This window comes from Bison bison, unplaced genomic scaffold (genome assembly GCF_000754665.1).
Source record: "Bison bison bison isolate TAMUID 2011002044 unplaced genomic scaffold, Bison_UMD1.0 scf7180017864322, whole genome shotgun sequence".
NCBI lineage: Eukaryota > Metazoa > Chordata > Mammalia > Artiodactyla > Bovidae > Bison > Bison bison.
In genome coordinates this window covers 2,394,096-2,414,368 of record NW_011494894.1, presented here as the reverse complement: position 1 = coordinate 2,414,368, position 20,273 = coordinate 2,394,096, and the positions used below count along the sequence as shown (strand labels likewise).

Sequence of the window (20,273 nt, the reverse complement as noted above, 5' to 3'; positions counted from 1 at the left end):
TCTGCTCAGGGGTGCCTGGGTTGTCACACACTCACACACACACACACACACACACACACACGGTGCATTGGGTGGGTGCTTATTTTGCTCTTCTCTTTTTTTTTTTTTTTTTATTTCTAGAATGAGTGGCAAAGACACATTTCCCCCCCGTCTTCCTCCTCCTCTTCCCAGTTGCTTTACCTTCAAGGATGATTTGTTTTATTAAACTGGCTGTCCCTAGCCTCTGCAGCACATAATAAAAGCCTGACATAGCAGGCTGCCTGCCTTCTGCGTCCTGCAGACACTCATCATAAGTGTCAGGACATACCAAGGTTAGCGGTCACTGCAAGTGTGCTCGCTGGCCCAAGCCTTGCCAAACGCTCTTGGCAGCTGAATGAATGTCAGAGAGAATAGAAGGGGAATTACAAAGGTTAAAAAGAAGACAGCCTCTCCTATTTTCTGGAGACAGGGTAGCTGATTTTTCACACCTCTGAAACGGCCAGAGGCTCATCCATCGGCCTCTTTCTGGGGATCTAAACCTTGCCCCTTGCACAGCTCCCTGTGGCTCTCTTACAATCCTCCATCCCCTTTAAAACCTGGTCCACTGGCTTCATTTCATCAGTGGAATGATGTTTGCCGAAATGGACAAAAAATAAACCAGGCACAGACCTCGCTCCCTAGCTCCTCTCTCCAGTAACCAAAGGCTCACATGGCTTCTCCAGCTTATTAATCAAGAGATGACAATCTTATCAAGATGGATCATCTTTTCAGTTCATCCTTGAAACTTTTTTTTCAAACTTCAGTGAAGAAATGGTAAAGGAAATCTACGTACGGGCAGAAGTGGCTAACTGCTGAGAAAGTAAAACCTTGGTTTACTATTTTGGTGAATTAGTTCTGTGTCTGGGTTTACTTTCTTCTTGCTCCTCCATTTAAAAAATACTATAAAAGGGCAATAAAGTGCTGACTGTAAGAAGACAATGTCAAGGAGAAAAGGGTACTGGTATTTTGGATACTCTTCACTGCTCGCCTTGGAGAGAGAGTTATTCTTGTCACAAACCCTTTTGTCTGCGTCTGCTGACGGCTCGCCTGTAGCCAGCAGCATACTTTAACTGTTTTGTCACCTCCTAACATCACATGCATCAGCTGTTGGGCTTTTGTTACGGGTATTGTAGAACTAATCCGCTGTGGCTGGTCTACTGTGCAGTAAATAAAACAGAAACGGGCTTCTCAGACAATTCTGCATGAATATTTCAGATGGCTTTTACAACTCCGATTCACAAAATCAAATAAATAAATAACTCCCACGGTTTCCCCCTCAGCCTCTCCCCACACACAGAAACAAAACCCCTCAAACTAGACCCAGGTGCCTCCAAGTCAACTGCATTGAGGGCCCTGACTTGAGCCTTCAAGCAATTGTTTGAGTGAAGTTGAAAGAGTAGAGCTCTCTCAACTTCAACACCAGGGTGTTCATATTTATTATTAGACTTAAACACATCTGATTCCGAAAACTGGCTAAGTGGCTTTGAAAATCTCAAGAGCTCCTTCTCTCCTTGGGATTTCTTTAAAAAAGAAATGTCATGCCATCAGAAATATATAGTTAGAGTTGCCCTATCAAACTGCTTGTATTGTTTCCATCTGCATTTTCCTCCCTTCCACTCATGTGAAAAGGGTTAAGGGAAGATGCTCGTGCCTCTAATTCATCCTAAGAGCCTTTCCAAAATGTTTAACCTCTATAGGAACACAAAGGAGAAGCAAACTTTGGGCTGGAGTTTTTTGAAACTGAATTGATATTGCGAGTTCTCTTATGGGATAAATAATGTACTAATCATACACAGCGAGGCATTTTTCTGAACGACTCGTGTCTTTGGAGAAGTTAAAAGGGGCATTTGTATGGGGCTGTATGTGCATGCTCATGTGGGCATGCACGCGTACACACACACACACACACACCCCTAGATCCTAGGAAAGGAGACAAAGTTGAGGTACTTTCCCGAGCATTCATTCACCCTGGTGTGCACGTGATGCCTCTAAACAAACTCTCTCATCCCTGCTATTTGTTAAGTAAATATTGATCAAGGAGAGACATAGTTCCTGACAGCAGTGGCACAAGCTGGGGACTTAGACTGTAGACAGAGTGGACTCAAATGGATAAACTCTGATGCTTTACTAACTCCTTATTGAGATTATCCAATGAAAAGGCAAGAATAGATACGTTATTGCTGCTCCTCTCCTCCGTCTCACTCTCACTTAATTTTCCTGCCTGAGGCAGAAGAGGGGAATCTCAGAGCTATGAAAGATGGTGACAAGATACTGTGACTAGGGGTCTCCCTTCACAGTCACACACACGCTTATTTTGTGTGTACTAGCCAGGAACTAGCTGGCTCTTCAGAAGGGCAGAAAGGATGCTTTCCAGAGGGAACCATGGGACTGTGTCCTAAAGCCCTCTCATCAGGGGGGATGGATCCAGTGGGAAAACAAGCATGAATGTGCTTTGGAAAGTGTAAAGCAGTTTCCAAAAGTAAGGCGGTGGTTTGAACCTTAAGGACAAGCCCACTTTCTGGGAGACAGTTCACTGCGATTAATACACGTGTGCAAACCAGTGTTCTGAGAGATGCTCTGAGGAGGTTCATGTGGGAGATTTTATCAACTGAGTCAACACGCTGAGAAAAGTTGCTGTGTGTCTCCTAAGTTTTATTTCCATCACGTCATGATTCTGATGCAAATCTTGTCAGGGGCTGAATAGCCAAATACACTTCCCTGGGAAAGCTGATTTTAAAGTCACATCTAGAGGCTAGGTTTTGTATTTTAGGGACAGAGCACCCCAATCAAAGAGCAGGGTGTTTTGAAGAGTTCCTGGAGAGAGTGACACAGTAGCACATACACTACAATATGTAGAACAGATAGCCAATGGGGATTTGCTGTATGACTCAGGGAGCTCACACTGGTGCTCTGTCACAACCTAGAGGGGTGGGACGGGGTGAGAGGTGGGAGGGAGGTTCAAGAGAGAGGCGACACGGGTATACCGATGGCCCACTCATATTCATGTACAGCAGAGGCCAACACAATATTGTGAAGCAATTATCCTTTAATTAAAAGTAAATAAATTTACTAAAAAAAAGAGCTTCCACCAAATGGTGACTGGGCCGTTTTCACAGGCTGCCCGCACCTCTGTTGGGAAGGACGGATTTTTCAGGGAGCAGTGGCTACAGAACTGCTTGCCCACACGACACCGAATGAGGCCGAGGAAGACTCTAGCCACAGCTGAGCTTTGGACGAAAGTCTGACTCTGATGCTCCAGGTAGATTCAGCCTTCAGGGGCCTTACAGGATCAGGTTAGTGTGATACCCACGAAGTGGCTCAGCCGGTAAAGAATCTGCCTGCGATGCAGGACAGCTGGGTTCAATCCTTGAATAGGGAAGATACCCTGGAGAAGGGAATGGAAACCCACTCCAGTATTCTTGCCCAGAGAATCCCATGGACAGAGGAGTCTGGAGGGTTACAGTCCATAGGGTCTCAAAGAGTCAGACACGACTGAGCGACTGACACTTTCACTTTCTTTCACAGGATTAGGTTAGTGTGATGCCCACGAAATTTTAGGCATAAGAGTGGGCTCACCTCCCTCCTACTTACGTGTTTTGCTACTTGAATATGTGAAGACTAAATGCTTATAGGAAGTGGCTAGAGTTCAAGGCTGTCCTTAAAACAAAACAACCAAAAAAAACCTCCCCCCACCATGTTTCCTTGGTCTAAGCAAAGGAACACATGGCAGTAACAGTCTGTATCATTTTTTTTATAAACCTTCAAAAGAACAATGTTCTCTTGAGCAAAATTCAGTAGCATTCTATAAACATTAATTTAAGGAAATCAATAGACTCAGTGAGCTAAAGCCATATTGCAAGATAAACTGGCCAGAGTGCCACTTTGTCAAATAGATTTTCGTTTTCTCGGCCTGATAAAGACAGTTTCAAAACGGGGCAAACGTGTTGCAACCAAGGTTTGAAAAGTATGTGGCCTTCAAACAGTCTGCTCGTTTCTTTCTCCTACAAAGCTGGATAAACAGACTTTAAAAATGATAAGATGGTTCAGAATTGATCTGGCTCTCAAATTTTACATGGCGTAGATTTTTTTGGTTGTCTCACAGGAAAAGAGAAAAACAAAATATCACACGTGTGGTCAGAATAGAAAATACAAGTAGTTGGGAGAAGGGGTTAAACTGTCTCGAGAAAAAGAGCTCTGCGGGCAGTGTCCATTGATTCTTGTCTTTAAAAAAAAAAAAAAACAGAAAGGAAGAAAGAAATCTTTACTGATGCTGACCTGATAGGCAAACAGACCTTCTTGCCAAAATCTCAAAGCCAAAATCTCTAGTGGGTATGGAATCAGAGGTTTGAGCTGTTGGAAGCTATTTCTTCTGCGAGTACCAACCAATGTCAAGTTAATGTGCCAGGGAGAAGCTGGGGGGCAACCCCTGAGAGAGGGCTGGGGAAGGACCCTGAGACAGCAAGATCCATGCCGCAGCCTCAAGCGTCCTCCTGGCCAGCCTGCAGGAGGTGCAGGGAAAACCAGGAAAAGGGGTGAAAAGGAAAGCCTGTCTCTCGTCTGCCGCTGTGGCAGGGACCTGCACTGAGCTTGTGGGAATACACTTCCAAGTGAAGCTGCCGGCCAACCCGCGATGCCCGACCAGTCCTTATAAATGCTGACAGAGTGGTGTCCGGATAGAATATGGTTGACATGGTCCATTGGCGGAAATGTAATAAAAAGGACGTAATAGTCCCATGGAAGCTGCAAGGTGGGAGGTTGAGGATTTACCTTGACTGGCCAGTGGAATGCCACAGGAAAGGATGTCAAGCAGGGGACTCTGGTCTTTGGTGTGGGCGGAGTGGGCCTGGCCATCACCCCTCACGTGGACTTTCCTCAGCAGCCCAAAGGAAGTGCTGAGGCTGCCCTGAGGGGTCTCTTTGTTTCCTCATCTGAATTTGAATCATTTACCTTTGAAGGGGCTTCCCTGGTGGCTCAGATGGTAAAGAATCTGCCTGCAGTGCAGGAGACCCGGGGTTCAATCCCTGGGTTGGGAAGATCCCCTGGAGAAGGAAATGGCAACCCACTCCAGTATTCTTGCTTGCCTGGAAAGAGTGGATATTTGGAAAATAGAACGGTATTTAGAATATTCAGAGAAGCAAATTCCTACACCTTTCAGATGCTGATAATTGATAAAATGTGCTGGAATCAAGCATTTTGAGTAATTGTGACTTTCACAGTAATAGAAAAGACTGTCTTCACTTCCATGCTACCTGTTAATAATTTGTGTATATACTTTAAGCTATGTAAACATTCCACTGGCTACTTTGTCTATCAAGATAAATAAAACCATCTCTCCCACAGCCCCAGAAAAGGAAGTTCTAGCTTGCTAGGAACAGAAGGACACATGCTTTTGTAATAAACTCTATGAGGCTGTCAAAACTATTTTGTAGGCCTGAAATCTGGTTCACCAAATGTGCCTAAAGTGGCCAGTGTATTTGCTCATGCTTGGAGGTCTTGGCGTTGTATGTATTAAGAAATATAATAATTGTCATGTTACTTGCTGTAATGAGTTTAATTTTTCATCTCTCCCAAACTCTACACGTCTCAAAGAGTGACTCCAAGTTTAAATAAGCATTAATCAAAACAAAAACAAAATCAGAGGAAAAAAAATCATCAAAAACTAAAGTCTAGTATTTTCTCCCATCCCTCCATCCCCAAGAAACTATGAAAATACTCTCCCATCTTAAAAAACAAGGGCAAGCTCTCTGCTGGAATTACTCATCTGGTAGGTTGTTCGGTAAGATTTGGACCGAGACTTTGCGTCAAAGAATCATAGTTCTGGAACTTCAGAAGGAGAAAGGATCTGAGAGTTCATGTTCTACCAAAGACAGAAAAAGCCTCAGGCAGGGCTTGGCAAACTCCTTCTGCAAAGGGTCGGACAGTAAACGCACAGGCTTTGTGGACTGGGTTTGGTCTCTGTCGCATATTGTCCTTCTTTTTCACAACCTTTACGAATATAAAAACCATTCTTAGCAAGGGCCATAAAAAAACAGACTCAGTGCCAGATTGGGCCTGCGAGCCAGTGAGCCAACCCCTGCTCTCAGCCAAACTTAAGAGCTAGCCACTTTTCTGAAGGCCTTAAGCTCTTTCATTCTCCTCTAATCCCGTGTCCCTCACTGGGTCAGCGCACTAGTTGTTCCTGGGAGGGTAGCTGGGATTGACTACCCCAGATTCAACCTGCATTGTCACACCACTCCTCAGATGTGGGTAAGGCTGCACGTGTCTACGGGAATAGTTCATGGGCCACACACAGAGATGCTAAGGACCAGGTGGCCCTCCATCTTGCCCTGCTTTGACAAGGAGCTTTTCATTAGGCACTTCCCTGCCAGCAAATATTCAAATGCACTAAATGGAGGACTCCATCTCTCCTTCTTGATGCAGGTAATGAATCAACTTCGATGGAAAAATAAGCACTAGATAGCCACGTCGCAGCCTTCACTAACTTCAAGTCACCCCATGAATGGTTGTGCCAACTGTGTCAGAGTTCGAGACAGGCTGAAGTTTAACTTTTTGCTACCATTACTGGGTGAGGTGGTGGAATGAATAGGGCCAAGCCTGGTGCCCTTCTTGGATGGGAGATTATTCAAAAACAACAGGGCATCAGCTCTTCAATATTACACAGAGGGAAGCTGGGGCACAGATAATCCGCAGTTACTCCTGTTTCGTTGGAGAATGCATTACGTGATTGTTTTCTGCAGAGATTTACCTCCATAATTAAGCTGTGCCCAGGCGAACATGAAAACCAGTCTGTGTGCCCTTTATTTGTGGGGATGGAGTAACAAGAGTGAGAAGCCTGAGGAGAAATGGGGTTGAGGAGGTGGGGTTGAGGCAGGACAAAGAACAGCACGGAGCAGAATGAGCAGGAGAGAAGGCGCGGGCAGATGCAGATGCTACGTGAACAGAGCTCCGGAGAACACCGGGTTCCGGGAGCCTCCGCCTCTCTGCTGACAACTGCTGAAGTGTCCCCAGTAACATCTAGGCTGTTTGGGGCAAGGACTGGCGTGAAAGGCACAAAAGTCAGGACAATTCTGCTTTGTAGTCTAGGGAATTCTATGGGTTTCTCCTCCACGATTATCCTTTGTATTCACAAAATTAAGCCAGCTAAGAGTTCGTGAAGGGCTCTGACATTCCTTTTTCAAGAAAGGTAAACAGCTCAGAAAGACAGAAAAGTCAATTTCAGAAGGACACCCACTGGGAGACTTTTGGAAGTCCTCTGGTAAAGTACCTAAACCTCATGAGTCTTTAGGTAATGTTTGTGGTGGGAAGACTTAGGATGCTGCTGAGGGAAGCTCAGGACTCTACAGACAGATTCTTTCGTATACTTTCAGGTCACTTAAGCTGATAGATCTCTGGGAATTCCCTGGTGGTCCAGCGGTTAGGACTCCGCCTTTTCACTGCCAAGGACGCAGGTTCAATCCTTGGCCAGGGAACTAAGATCCAGCAAGCCAAGTAGTGCAGCCAAAAAAACAAACAAACAAACAAACCACACATAAATCTTTGAAAAATACACTATATTGAAGGAAATGCAGTGGCCTTGAAACTATAGCCTGCTTCTGCTTCTGATCATCCCTCTGCCTACATCCCTACTCAAACTCCCACACATCTGTTCCCAGTTATTACCTTCTACTTTTCATTTTTAGGACCAGATTTTACTTTCGACTGTTAAAGTAACCTTAAAAAAAAAAAAACAACAGAGGCTTAGTATAATTACCATAAGAAAGATGGAAAAAACAAATCCAAAAGACCAGTGTGAGGATTTGATACTCTTAACCACAAACTTGGGCTTCCCTGGTGGCTCAGCTGGTAAAGAATCTGCCTGCAATGTGGGAGACCTGGGTTCGATCCCTGGGTTGGGAAGATCCCCTGGAGAAGGGAAAGGCTCCCCACTCCAGTATTCTATGGACTGTATAGTCCATGGGGCCACAAAGAGTTGAACACGACTGAGCAACTTTCACTTCACTCACAACCACAAATTCAGACATACAGAATTCCAGTGGAAAAGACTTTTATGATTGATTTACGATCATCTGGGACATGCTTAAAGGAAAGGGTGATGTTGCTTTTGCAAAAACTACCAACCAAGCCTCAGAGTGAAGGTAGTTATGCCATCTAAAACAATCAACTCTGTCCTGAAAGAGGGGAGATGTTGTATATGCTACAAAAATTAACACATATTACACAAGCTGGCTGTTTGGGTTGAATTGTGGCCTTGATGGAACGTGTGTGGGGACAGGTATACAGGCTCTCTGTTCATTTGTTCAGGTCCGTATCATCTCCTAAAAAACCCACAGGCATGAGGGCTTTGCAGATGAATGTCCTCACTGTTTGGCTGCCCTAGCCAACACAACAAAGTGAGCAGCACATATAATGACAATAAATTGTCTATGAATTTGAAAAATTCATCGCTGTAATCCCAGCAAGGGAGTTGCCATGTCTCCAAGGACACCGTTGAAAGATCTGCAAAGAGGTCCTTGGGAGAACACTAAACTGGGCACCCTGGAGAGTTTTACTGAGATAATGAAGCTGCAGCAGGGCCCCAGGGGTGGAAGTGGCTCCACGTGGACACCATCTGTATTCCCAGGGGCTCCATAGTCACTGCTTAAAGCTTTGCATCATGCACAGGACTTGTGTAGAGAAAACAGAATGTCTTCTATTCTAGAACTGCAGAATTTCAGAGCTAGAACAAAGCTCTGTCTTTAATCTTATCACTTTACAGGTGACCAAAGTGGAGCCCAATGAGGCAGGTGCTGCCAGGGGCAGACCCCCAATCCGGGGTCCCTTCCACCTTAGCCTCTCATCTCATTAGTGCCCTTCTCATCTGGAACCCATGACTCCAGATCCCCAGAGCTCCTGCAGGCTGCTGTCACCTTTAAGGCCAACCTTGGGGCAGAAGGAATCCCTTTCTCTTTTCAAAACCAGTTTTGCACTGACTCTCTGTCCCAATTCTAAGGACAATTCCCTGTTTGCTCTTCTGCTTTGTTTGTTTTCCTGTTTAGGATCGGTAGGAAACGATGCAGTAGCTGGGTTACTGATCGTGGCGGCAAGGTAACTTTTCTTTGGCTTGCTAATGAATGAAAGCAAGTGCTTATATAGCACTTACTTTCTGCTAATATATTCGTGGACATTCATTTAATTCTCACACCAACTCTGTGAGGTAGGCACTATCATTTCCCCTGTTTTATAGATGAGGACACAGGCACAGAGAGCGTAAGACACTTGCCAAGGTTTCACTGCTAAAAAGAGTCAGTGCTGCGGTTTGATCCCAGGGACTGGTTCCAAGACTCTAGGCTCTTAAGTTCCACTATTATGAGTCCAGGACCTCTGACATTGAGGGCTTCCCTGGTGGCTTAGATGGTAAAGGACCCACCTACAATGCAGGACACCCAGGTCCAATCCCTGGGTTGGGAAGATCCCCTAGAGGAGGGTATGGCAACCCACTCCAGTATTCTTGCCTGGGAAATCCCATAGACAGAGAAGGCTGGTGGACTACAGTCCATGGGTTCCCAAAGAAACATGACTGAGCAACTAACACTTACACTTTCAAAGACATTGAAAAGACTTCCCCAAAGGAATTCCCTTTTAAGATCTCAAGGTGATGCTTTTATAAATAAAAGTACACCTTCTTGTAAGGGAACATTTTGTTTCCTGCTTGAGCATAATATAGAGACCAGAGCTTTCTTGCCTTAGTGGTCATTTTTAGACACTCATGCTCAAGGCTAAGGCTGTGTCTTCATGATGTCAAACACTCCAGTACCTATCAAAACACTGAAAACATCAGCACAGCAAGATGGATCTGTGCATTTTTTATGTGCTGGATACGTTTCGTAGACACAATCAGATTTGCTGGAATACTTGCCAACAGTCTCATAAAAAGGTCTCACGGGGTCATTTTAACCAGAAAATGCTACTGAGATGCTACTCAAGAAATCCAACTTCTGAGGATGAACTTTTGGGACAATCAAAAAAGTCTCATTGGAAGTGAGGGATAAAGCCATGATGTGGCTGCCCCCTCCAACTCTCCCTTATTGTCCGGGAATTGTAACTGTACCTCCGAAACATGGTCCTGCCGGAAGAGCATTATAGAAACGATGGGGGCAGCCCACATACTGTATGAGATTAGACTTTTAAAAAGGATTAGTGTTCCTTAATCTGGAGAGATGAAGATTAAGAGGGAGTAATGATCAAAGTCTATAAAATCAGAAAGGAAATGGAGAATATGGACCCAGTCCTGTTCGTAAATCCCAGGATATTCTAACCAGGGCTACCCCTTTGGAGTTCCAGGGAAATCACTTTAACAGCCATAAAAAGAAGATACAATTTTCACAGCAGGTAATACATTTAGAGAATTATTATCTTGAGGAGTGGTGTACTCTGAGAATGAAGTTAGATTTTATAAAAGGTTTAAATAAACCCAAGGGTGATAAAACCATAATGATCTAATAATGGGAGGTTAAGAATGTTCTGGGGACATCCTGAATCTTTTGAAAATGATGCAATCAATGACAGGTACCCACCTCTCCTGACATGCTCCCTGCCCAGGGCTGGTGGCCTAATGATCTGCCCACCTCTCTCCTCCCTTTGTGATCTAGCTTTGTTCCTAATATTCAGACCAGGGCTCAGTGACTAGAAAAGCTTGAAAACCTACTAGAAACGGCAACTCATTCCTCAAAGGGGGTTTTCTTCGATTCTTACTAGGGTCTTTGTCCTAGGATTCTGAATAAATTTATGAACTTATTTTTTCCTTTTGTATATATACCTTAAAATTAAAATCTAAATTTTACTCAAACATAGAGACATTGGAAACGTCTTATGTTGCAGTGGTGCGGGGATAAAATTGGTTAAACTCTCTACTGAAGAGGCTGCTCATAATACGCTAACACAGATCAATTAATTCACATTTAAGAGGAAATTAAACATCCCGATTATGTAGTACCCATCACAGCCCAAGATATTAAGCTCTAAAATTTACTGCAGTTAATGTAGAAATCAGCACACCTTAACAAAAGCTGTGGCTCCATCCAATGCATAGAGGAAAACTTGAGAGAAATGTTTTAGTTCCTTTCCTAAACAGCCATGCATTCGTCACTTTCAATATCTAATAATAGGTCGTTGCTGGGGGCTGGGAGGGTATGACAGCAGATAGAGGCAGGGGGAGGGGATTTGGGGACCGGGTAGAGTGGAGATCAAGATTCCATGCAGAGAAAAGGAACCTTTCGGATGACTCGGCAAGGCATGAAGAATATTTTCTGTACTCACACTTTAGACTGCTTACTGAAAAATTGGTAAAATGTGGCAATGCACAGAAGGGAATAAAAAGAGCCAAGGGGAGGGAAGGGGTGGGGAGAGGTGGGGCTAGAGAAGAAAGGTATCCATCTTGAAGCCATATCTAATAATGCTTCATTCTAACCCTAAGGAACACCATAAGCTGGGAGCAATCCCTGGGTATCTTTTCAAAGGGCAAGTTTGAAAACGTCAGTCCTCACCCTGGGGGCGCTATGCGGAGTCACATGGATTCATTTGGGAAAGGGCAGACCAGGAAGGTGGGAAGGGGTGGGGTCAGGTTCAAGGGTGCAGAGTCACCGTGTTTCGCGTGGTACACTTTTGAAGGCTCTGGGCAAGCATGCCGGGACATCTGGAGTTCAGAAGTCGAGGAAAAGGGGGGAAGAACCAGGAAGATGAATACTCGATCATCAGCGACACAAAAGAACGGAGCAAAAAGAAGCCTGGATTTGGGCACTGGCGTCTGGCAAGGAGGCCGCCAGCAGGGCTAATGAAGCATTTGTGGTGCAGGACGATTGCCAACGCAACAAAGAAGATGTGCTTGGGCTCTGCAGATGTGCCAGGGCCCCCAGAGCAAAATAATGACATAATCACCATCAGTGTCACAGACCAGACTGTACACAAGGTGACAGGGGAGGGGGGGCTGTAATACACACATGAGGAGGACCTGCCGGGGCCCACTGCGGCTGCGCCCTGAGGCCTGGGATGCGGGCACGACCACGTGCCCACCTCTCTCTAGTGGAGTCTCACTTCCTAAGGTGAGGCTTGTCCCCATCACCCATCACCGGTGGCTTTCTTTTTTTTCTTCCAGTCCTAGCTACTCCTGATAAAGCCACAGAAATCGGAAAAGCTTAGGGGAGGTTTGGACTGGCTGGAAAAGGCTGGGAAAAAGAGAGAAACGGAAGAAACAGAAGGGAGAGAGTTTTGAGTCAGACTCCCTCTGATGCTGCTAAGCTCTGTGCTCTAACTTCCATGACCCTAGCCACCAAGCCTGAGGGATAAACATGAGCATGGGGTGTCGTGAAGGTTTCCCGCTGCAAAGAAAATGCAAGACATATTTTGGGGAGCCTGGGAGTGAGGGCCACACAGTAGCAATAAAGAGTCCAGCTCAAAGAGCCCCACACCGACACGAAGGCAGGAGGGGGCTGCCCCTGCCCGTTTTAAACAAGGTCGCCCAGCCGGCCTCGTCACCTGGCCTGGCTCCTGCTCCACAAGGTGGGTGTGTTAGTACAGCTGTCTGGCTTTTAAGTGACTTTTGTCAGTTTGAAAGTGAAAGTCTGTTTGAGGAGCTGAAAGAACAATAGCCCAGAGGCCGGAAGAAGGGCTGGCAACACAAAGGACCTAGACTACACTACTGTCCCTTTTCATGGCTTCTACTGAAAGATTCATAAGAATAACTTTAATTTTTTATGAACCCCCCTCCCCCGTTTTTGGTATGACTGTATTAGTTGTGTCAACTTCCCGATCCAGGGTTCTCTCTAAAAAGCAAAGGGTCTGTTGTGAAAGCATCTTCAAAGAGCGGTGCGGACAGAATTGCTTCTGGGCATCCTGCAGGTCCCTTTCTCCAGAAGACACAGCTCTGAGGGACACGGAGATGCTCTTTCAATACGGGTCCCTTCCACCTCGAGGTCCCCACGAACACTCCTGCCCCGTGATCTTAAACCTCTCTAATGTGCTGGTTCAACTGCTCCTAGGAAGAAGGATTCTATTTGTTTTCTTGGCTTCCCTCTGTTTCACAGGAACAGTAGTATAATAATCACTCAAGGCTCTCTTTTCCCTTTACTTTTCAAATAGCTGTCTCCACGGCGTGTCTTTATTTGGCGTCTCAGCTGAAAGGGCAGGGGTGGGTGGGTGGGGGGAGGGGCGATGCGGAACAGCTTTTATTTGTTTTATGTCATGTTACCAAATAATTGGCTTGAGGCAATCGCTGAAGGTGAAACAATATTTTAAAACTGGGATAATCTACTTTCAAGAACCAAAGTCCGACGCTTCATCAAAAAGTGTGTTTGCCCAAACACTTATTCTGGCAAATGTACACCGAAGCAGTTAAGAGAAGTGAGTGAATGGTCATTCCATTTTCTGCCCTATGGCTGAAAAAGAACCAAGCAATTACAGTGCAGTCAAATCCTGGGGGCAGGGTTAGGGTGGGGTGAGGAAAATTTGATTGAAAATGTTATCTGCTACGTGAAAAGGGATCACCAACTTCTGAACAAGCTTGGGGTTCGCTAAATGAGTCTGTTTAACCTCGGCGAAACAAACAGGCTGCTTTTCAAAAGGCGGTTAGAACCTCTACAGACATTTAATCCAGGATGGGCGGAACACAGTGATACTAACCCCCTGAAAGCTCCAACCACCACCAGCAGCACTCAGCGGAGAACCGGCTCCCTTTCTCCTATTGATAACCCTTTGTGGGGCGCAGAGAAAGAGGCGAGGCAAGGAGAACTGAATGTCAGACAATGGCCATCATGCCACACAGTCTCTGAACTTTCCTCATCTCTGAAGGACAATTAATTATGAAGGCCTTAGGGGTAGGTCGAAGCAAGGGAAAAGCCCACTGCCATCCCAGCACCGCGGCTGCCCCCTCTGTGTTTGCTAAATGGCTTTGCCTGTTGGGGTACAGCCACCAATAGATAGATCACTGGGTAGGGTGGGGGCGTGGGGGGAGGTGGGGGAGGAAAGCAAAAGATTTTTTTGTGTGTGCGCCTGCCCTTGTATAATTCTATTCTCACTGTGAACTCATCCATACACAAAACACAAGGACAATTTTTTTTTTTTTAAAGAGAGAAAAGCCACAGGGTAGGTTGCAGCAGAAACGGCCTCTCAGTGGTGTGTTAAAAAGGATGGTCTTTTTCACCAAATCATTTCACAGAGGCAAAACAGACAAACACAAAGAGTTGAGACTTTTTCTCCGACATTAAATGGAGTAACTGATAAGGTCAGACATATGATACCTAAAGACATGAATCTGTGAACTCTTGAAGTCAAAGGGCCTCTCTGTGCCGAGGAACAATCTTTCAAAGGAAATAGATCATAGAACTCCACTGAATCCGCTTTAAACTTTATGAAGCAGGAGGAGAAAAAGCTCTAAGTAGGGAAGCTTGACAGAAGAGCCTTGAACTATTTTCTGAAGGAAAGATGAGACCCTCCCTAGGCTGCCACAAAACATCTTTTTTTTTTTCTAAAGGCTCCTCTGAACTTCGATATGTGCCAAGACACTGCCATTGAAAGCCGTATAATTATGTGCTATAGCCACTGTAGAAAATGCTTTGTTCCCCCCAACAAAGGACAATAAGCAAAGTAAAGCGACATTACACTGTATCTTTTTCTTTAAGAATGTTGAGAAAGGTCATGGAATGCTATAACTAATAAAGCTGTTGAGTAAGGAGGTTTGAACGTTGATCTTACTGTGCTTGAATGTAACCCGATGACAAAAAAGACACAGGGCGCTAAAAATGCAACGACATGACCAAATAGATGATAAACCGATGGGCCCGCTTCATTATACCGATCAACACCTTGAATCCCAAAAGGATGGAGGTGCAGAAATGAAGCTTGGGGTCCACACGTCGCCCTGCACCCTCCCCCGCCCCGCTGCCCCCCACCCCACCCCCACCCCCACCCAGTCTGGTATCCTTTACTGCTCCCTCCTTCAAATTTCAGGCAATCATCCCATACAAGGAGCGTGCTCCCAGACAGCCATGTGCGTACAGATATTTAGAGAACATTCATTTAGTCTCTTAAAAGATCAATTTGGCTTGTCAGTGGGGGCACTGCCAGGGAAAGAAACGGTAAAGGTTTCTTTTCCCTCCTCGCCACCCACCAAGAGCGCGTTGTGCGATCATTTAAATGGCGCCTCAGCTTCGAGGCCAAAAGACTGCAAGAGGAGTAAAAGGGTTTCCCTCCTGTGCCAGTTTTCCAAATGATCACTCATATTTAAGTATCTATTTGGAGCAGAGGGAAGCGCTTCCTAAATCCACCTGTCCCCATTTTTCTTTAAAGAGATGACAGGGCGAATGAAAGACTTCCAAATATATTAAATCTTCTTAAACACACACGGTGTGGCAGGTGGGAGTGGGCTGGGAGTGGGGGTGGGCCTGGTGGAGAGAGTAGATGCAGTGTGTGTGCGTAAGCGTCAAGTGTTGGGGGGGGTGTGTTTTGGTGGCAGGGAAGGATGTGAGGAGTCCCGCCTTTCCATTTTCTTCCTAAGGAGAGAAGACACAGAGAGAGGCCTGCAGAAGGACCCTTCCTGCTTGTCATGTGACACCTAGAAAAAAAAAGTCAAACCACACACTGCAGGATGGAGCATCCGCCGCGTGAGTTATGCGTATCTTAGGAAATGACATTGACAAGCCTGCTAATCAATGGATCAAGGTCTCTTTGCTATTTGCTCCTAAGCTTTCCATCCAAAGCCCTGGGTCTTTATCGAGGGCAAGGGTAGTCGGTCCCTCTTCCTCGGAGTTTGCACCCAGCCCGCAGTTAATTGGTTGCTCACTGATAGCCCACGGGGACGCCTGGCTGATCATGGCAGGGAAGAGCTAGCTTCCAGGACTGGATAAGGAGAAGGCCGCTCAGGGTGGCCTGGAAACTGACAGTGAGCCTTGCCTTCGTTCCGGCCACAGTTGTGAGGGAACCAGAAAAGCAATCCAATTGGATGTGCGCGCCCCTACGGTCAGAAGGCTCAGCCTGGATGAAGGTGCCCACCACATTCTCTTCCCAACCTACACCCAGGCCATGCCAGACCCCCCATCTCTGGGTTGATCAGCCTTTCTCAGAGGCCAGCCTGCCACAGTCAATCCAGAGTGGATGTCTTCTGGGTCTCCTTAAGCAGTGCCTTTAACCTCCGTGACTTACACGGATCAGCTGCCTTAGTTGAGTTCTTTGCAGAAACGTGTAAACGCATCTTGGAAGCTGACAGGCCGTACCACCTCCTTTCCCCGCCAGAGTTGTGAGGGAAACAGAAGTAATAAAACTGCACTCCTATGCTTCTAAAGTCAGAAGTGTCGGTGTGATTTAAAAACTGGGAAGGAATCCCAAATCTCCTTTCCCTCCCCATAAAAACCAATTTTGGAAGCTCTTCAAAGTGAAGTGAGAATGAAGCATGGAAATACATACCATAACACCTGGAAAGACAAATTTATTGTTGCCAGTCTCATTTAACGTGAGACGCGGCAGTGCAAAGCGGCCTGTCATGGACATGCCTCTCCGCGTGCCTTCGCAGACTGGCGTTGGGAGGGAGGTGCCCGGCTCCTGTCCTGTAGCCAACTTTCTTCCCTTGGGCACAAGCTAAAAGCGTGGTTCACCCTTCCCCGCCCCCTACAGGGTCTTCTTCCACCTCCCCTGGGTCTTCTCAGGCTCTCACCACCCCAAGTCTGAAGGCCGTGCCAAGAATCTTGGCAAGTGTGTAAACTGATACAAAAGGCAGAACAGCCTCTCCTGTCACTTAGGAGGTCCTGACTCACACAGGCCAGGAAATGCAAGGGTCCCGAAGAGGAGGGAGATGCAAGCCACTCCTTCCACACTAGTGATAAACCTTCCCCATCTGCTTAATTTTCCCATAGGCCGGGGGTCAGCAGCCTCTCCAGCCTTGAGAGCCATCAGCGGCGGGGGCTGGGCGGGGTGGGGCTTTGCGGTGACAGAGGCACCACCAGCAAGTTTATGACAGAGGCAGAGATGGAGCAGTAAGCTGAAAAAAGACAAGCGTAGGAGGAGAGCAAGAAGGAAGGAGAAAGTGGTAGCGAGAGACAGAAGCATCAGCCTTACCCCTGATCTCTTTCCCTGGCTCCTCTACTCCCACTTACTTAGAGCGACTTTAAAAACAGTATAAAGCTTTAGGCAAGCTGAAGCTTTCCTTGTGTTAATACCCATATCATTATTAGTACTCACATTAAATAAGTTAATATTGGTAGAACACTTAGAAGAGTGTCCATGATAAACAGGGGGCTTCCCCGGAGGCTCAGTGGTAAAGAATCCGGTGCAATGAAGGAGACCCAGGAGGCGAGGGTTCGATCCCTGGGCTGGGAAGGTCCCCTGGAGGAAGGCATGGCAACCCACTCCAGTATTCTTGCCTGGAGAATCCCATGGACAGAGGAGCCTGGCGGGCTACAGTCCACGGGGTCACACACAGTTGGACGCGACTGAAGCGAGTTAGCACGCGCACATGCACAATAAACAGAATAAACAGTCAATCCGTGCTAGCTATTTCATCATTGCTACAAGCCACTGATTAACTGATTGAGAAATTTAAAACTGCAATCAAGAAAGATGTTTCACTACTTGGCCAGCTAATACTCAGTTGGTTTAATATACTCCTTTGAATCGACTGGCTCTTCATGTAGACGTAACTTCGGTCTCTCTACCAGGCCCCATCTCTGTTTAAAAATGTAAGGAGAAACCAGGTGTGCAGTACTCTGCTTCACCATCTTCTTCACTTGCTCATTTCAGACTACAGATGTATCTGACTTGATCTTCGGGGGAGAAACTTAGATGGGAAAGTCAAGCAGTGAGGACAACAGCCGCTGAGGTATCGGCTTGAGGTGCGGGGTTCACCTCTGCTCACCGCCCACACTGGGAAAGTGACAACGATAAGCCAGTGGCTTTTTAAGCATCTCACTTAAGCTCTGACCTCCACGCACCAAGGCACAGCACAGAAGGATTATCTCATCTGAAGCTTTTCTGAATCCGTGCCCCAAACTTCCTAAATTAAAAACTAAAGACAGGCTGAATTAAAAACCATTTTGTGAACATAAGTGGCGGTGAGGCTGTGTATGTGCGTACATAGGCGTGAGTGAAATGGGCAGCGCAGAAGCTACCTCCTGCCTCGTGTTTAGCGCATTTCCGGAAGGAGTCCAGTTTTTTACCAAAGGAGGAATAAGGCCCAGAATAGTCCAATAACTTGTCTGAAGTCACATGAGAAGTGACAAAACTGCTCCCTGGGCCCCATACTCTTTGCGCTGAAGCAGTCTTAAAATAGACACTGCAGATAAAGGAGAGGTGGCCTGGCTGGAAGTGGATATGATTCACAAAGAGAGGAATATCAGATGTTAATCATATTAAAGGAGGATTTAGATGATGCTAAATGGAGCAGCTTGCTGGGTACCTCTTGATGTCAGCCATCCTCTGTTTGTGCTGTTTTGGCCCTTATGCTGAGGAGGGGATTAAAACCAACCAGGTAAGGTTTAAATGACCCTAAAAAATCCCAATGGGTACTGTCAGGATTTGTTCTCTCAAGTTTGTTACTCAGCAAAAATGCACAAACTATCCCATGAATCTCAGGCAATTCTTTTATAAAGCTTGATGCACGCTGCCAAATGAGTATTTATCATAATAAACTGTAATTAGTTCACCAGCATACCGTTGAATCTCTTAGCTCAAAGTTGACAGCAATAGACTTATCAGAAAGGGGGTGCAGAGCAGTGAAGCTTTTAATAAGATTTCTGTAAAACATTTAGCCATTGTCATCATGTAGGGGACACAGGTTCAATCCCTGGTCAGGGAACTAAGATCCCACATGCCATGCAGAGTGGCAAAAAAAAAAAAAAATTGCTTAGCCATCATCATATGCCTCAGCTTTAGGAGAAACCTGCTAGGGTGTTCTGTATATATAGTAAAGCAGTGCTCTGTTATGAGACTTTAAAATAGTGAGGCAGTAAATACAAAAGGGCTTCCCTGGTGGCTCAGATAATAAAGAATCTGCCTGCAACACAAGAGACCTGAGTTTGACCCTGAATTGGGAAGATCCTCTGGAGGAGGGCAAGGCAACCCACTCCAGTATTCTTGCCTGGAGAATCCCATGGACAGAGGAGCCTGGTGGGCTAAAGTCCATGGGGTTGCAAAGAGTCTGGAGAATCCCCATGGAGAGAGGAGCCTGGTGGGCTACAGTCCATGCGGTCACAAAGAATCGGACACAACTGAGCAACTAAGCATAGCATAAGTACAAGAAGGATCCTCAATGCTAATATGTTCAGCCAAGGAAAAACCATGCTTATAACCCATTTGACAAGAAAAATACACTGGTCTTTGATATCAAAGAGAAACGGGTGGCTTACAATATAAACAGTCTAACTTTCAAGGAAAAACCATGACTTTCCCACTGCTAAGCTTCCACAGTCAGTTCTTTCTAAGCTGCCCAAACAGATCAGCTAAAACCACTGGGATTCAGGCCCCTTCAGGAGTGGATGTGAGGCTGGGCAACGAGGGTCAGTTAGTTATTGACAAGGCCAGACCAAGGTGCCCCTCTCTCCTTCAGCGTTGAGAACTTCGTAGGCACTGGGGGTTACCTATCTGTGTAAGGAAAGAAGAATACTAACATAAGGTACCCACACAAGCAGATGTGGGAGAAAAGTTCTCCTCCTCGATGATGCTAGAGAAGGCCCAACTTGGTAAAGTCACAGCCTGTCCACTCTTCATCATCAGAGGTTCAGCCTGCAGAACCCTTGCCACATTCCCACCTCCACCCATTGTTGCCCCAGCCAGTAAGGCTCAGCAAAATGCCTTTGTGGGTACTGGGAGATTCGCTAGTGTTGTCTCATGGAGAGTCATCACGTTGCAATGAAAAATGCTTGCTGAGGCATCACATCAGCCAGTAAAGAAATGCCTTACTCATAGCCACACATCTCTTATTTTTGCAAAGATACTGCTTTCTGGGAATCATCACTACTGTTTCATAGGTACCTAGAATATGTAGGATGTAGACATACAGAAGTGTGTATAAGACCTTATGAACGGAGAGCAGTATGCTTCTGAAGCTACACGTATGCAAAATGAACCCATAAGGGTGTCCTCCCAAAAGGACAACAGCAGAAACAGACAAGCAAAGATGTTGACGGAGCTCTTATAACAGGTACTTAAATTCTTATAATGTGTATAAATTCTCACACCATTTCTTCCAGAAAGGAAATGAATGCTGATGAAAGTTAGAAACCATGGACTCACTCCCC

The 20,273-nt window shown here is 45.9% G+C and overlaps 1 protein-coding gene across 9 annotated transcripts in view; it reads right to left on the bottom strand.

The window, feature by feature from the left end:
• PROX1 (prospero homeobox 1) overlaps window positions 1-20,273 on the bottom strand; it is a 60,368-nt gene that overhangs the window by 11,380 nt on the left and 28,715 nt on the right. The gene's annotated exons all lie outside the window — the stretch shown is intronic.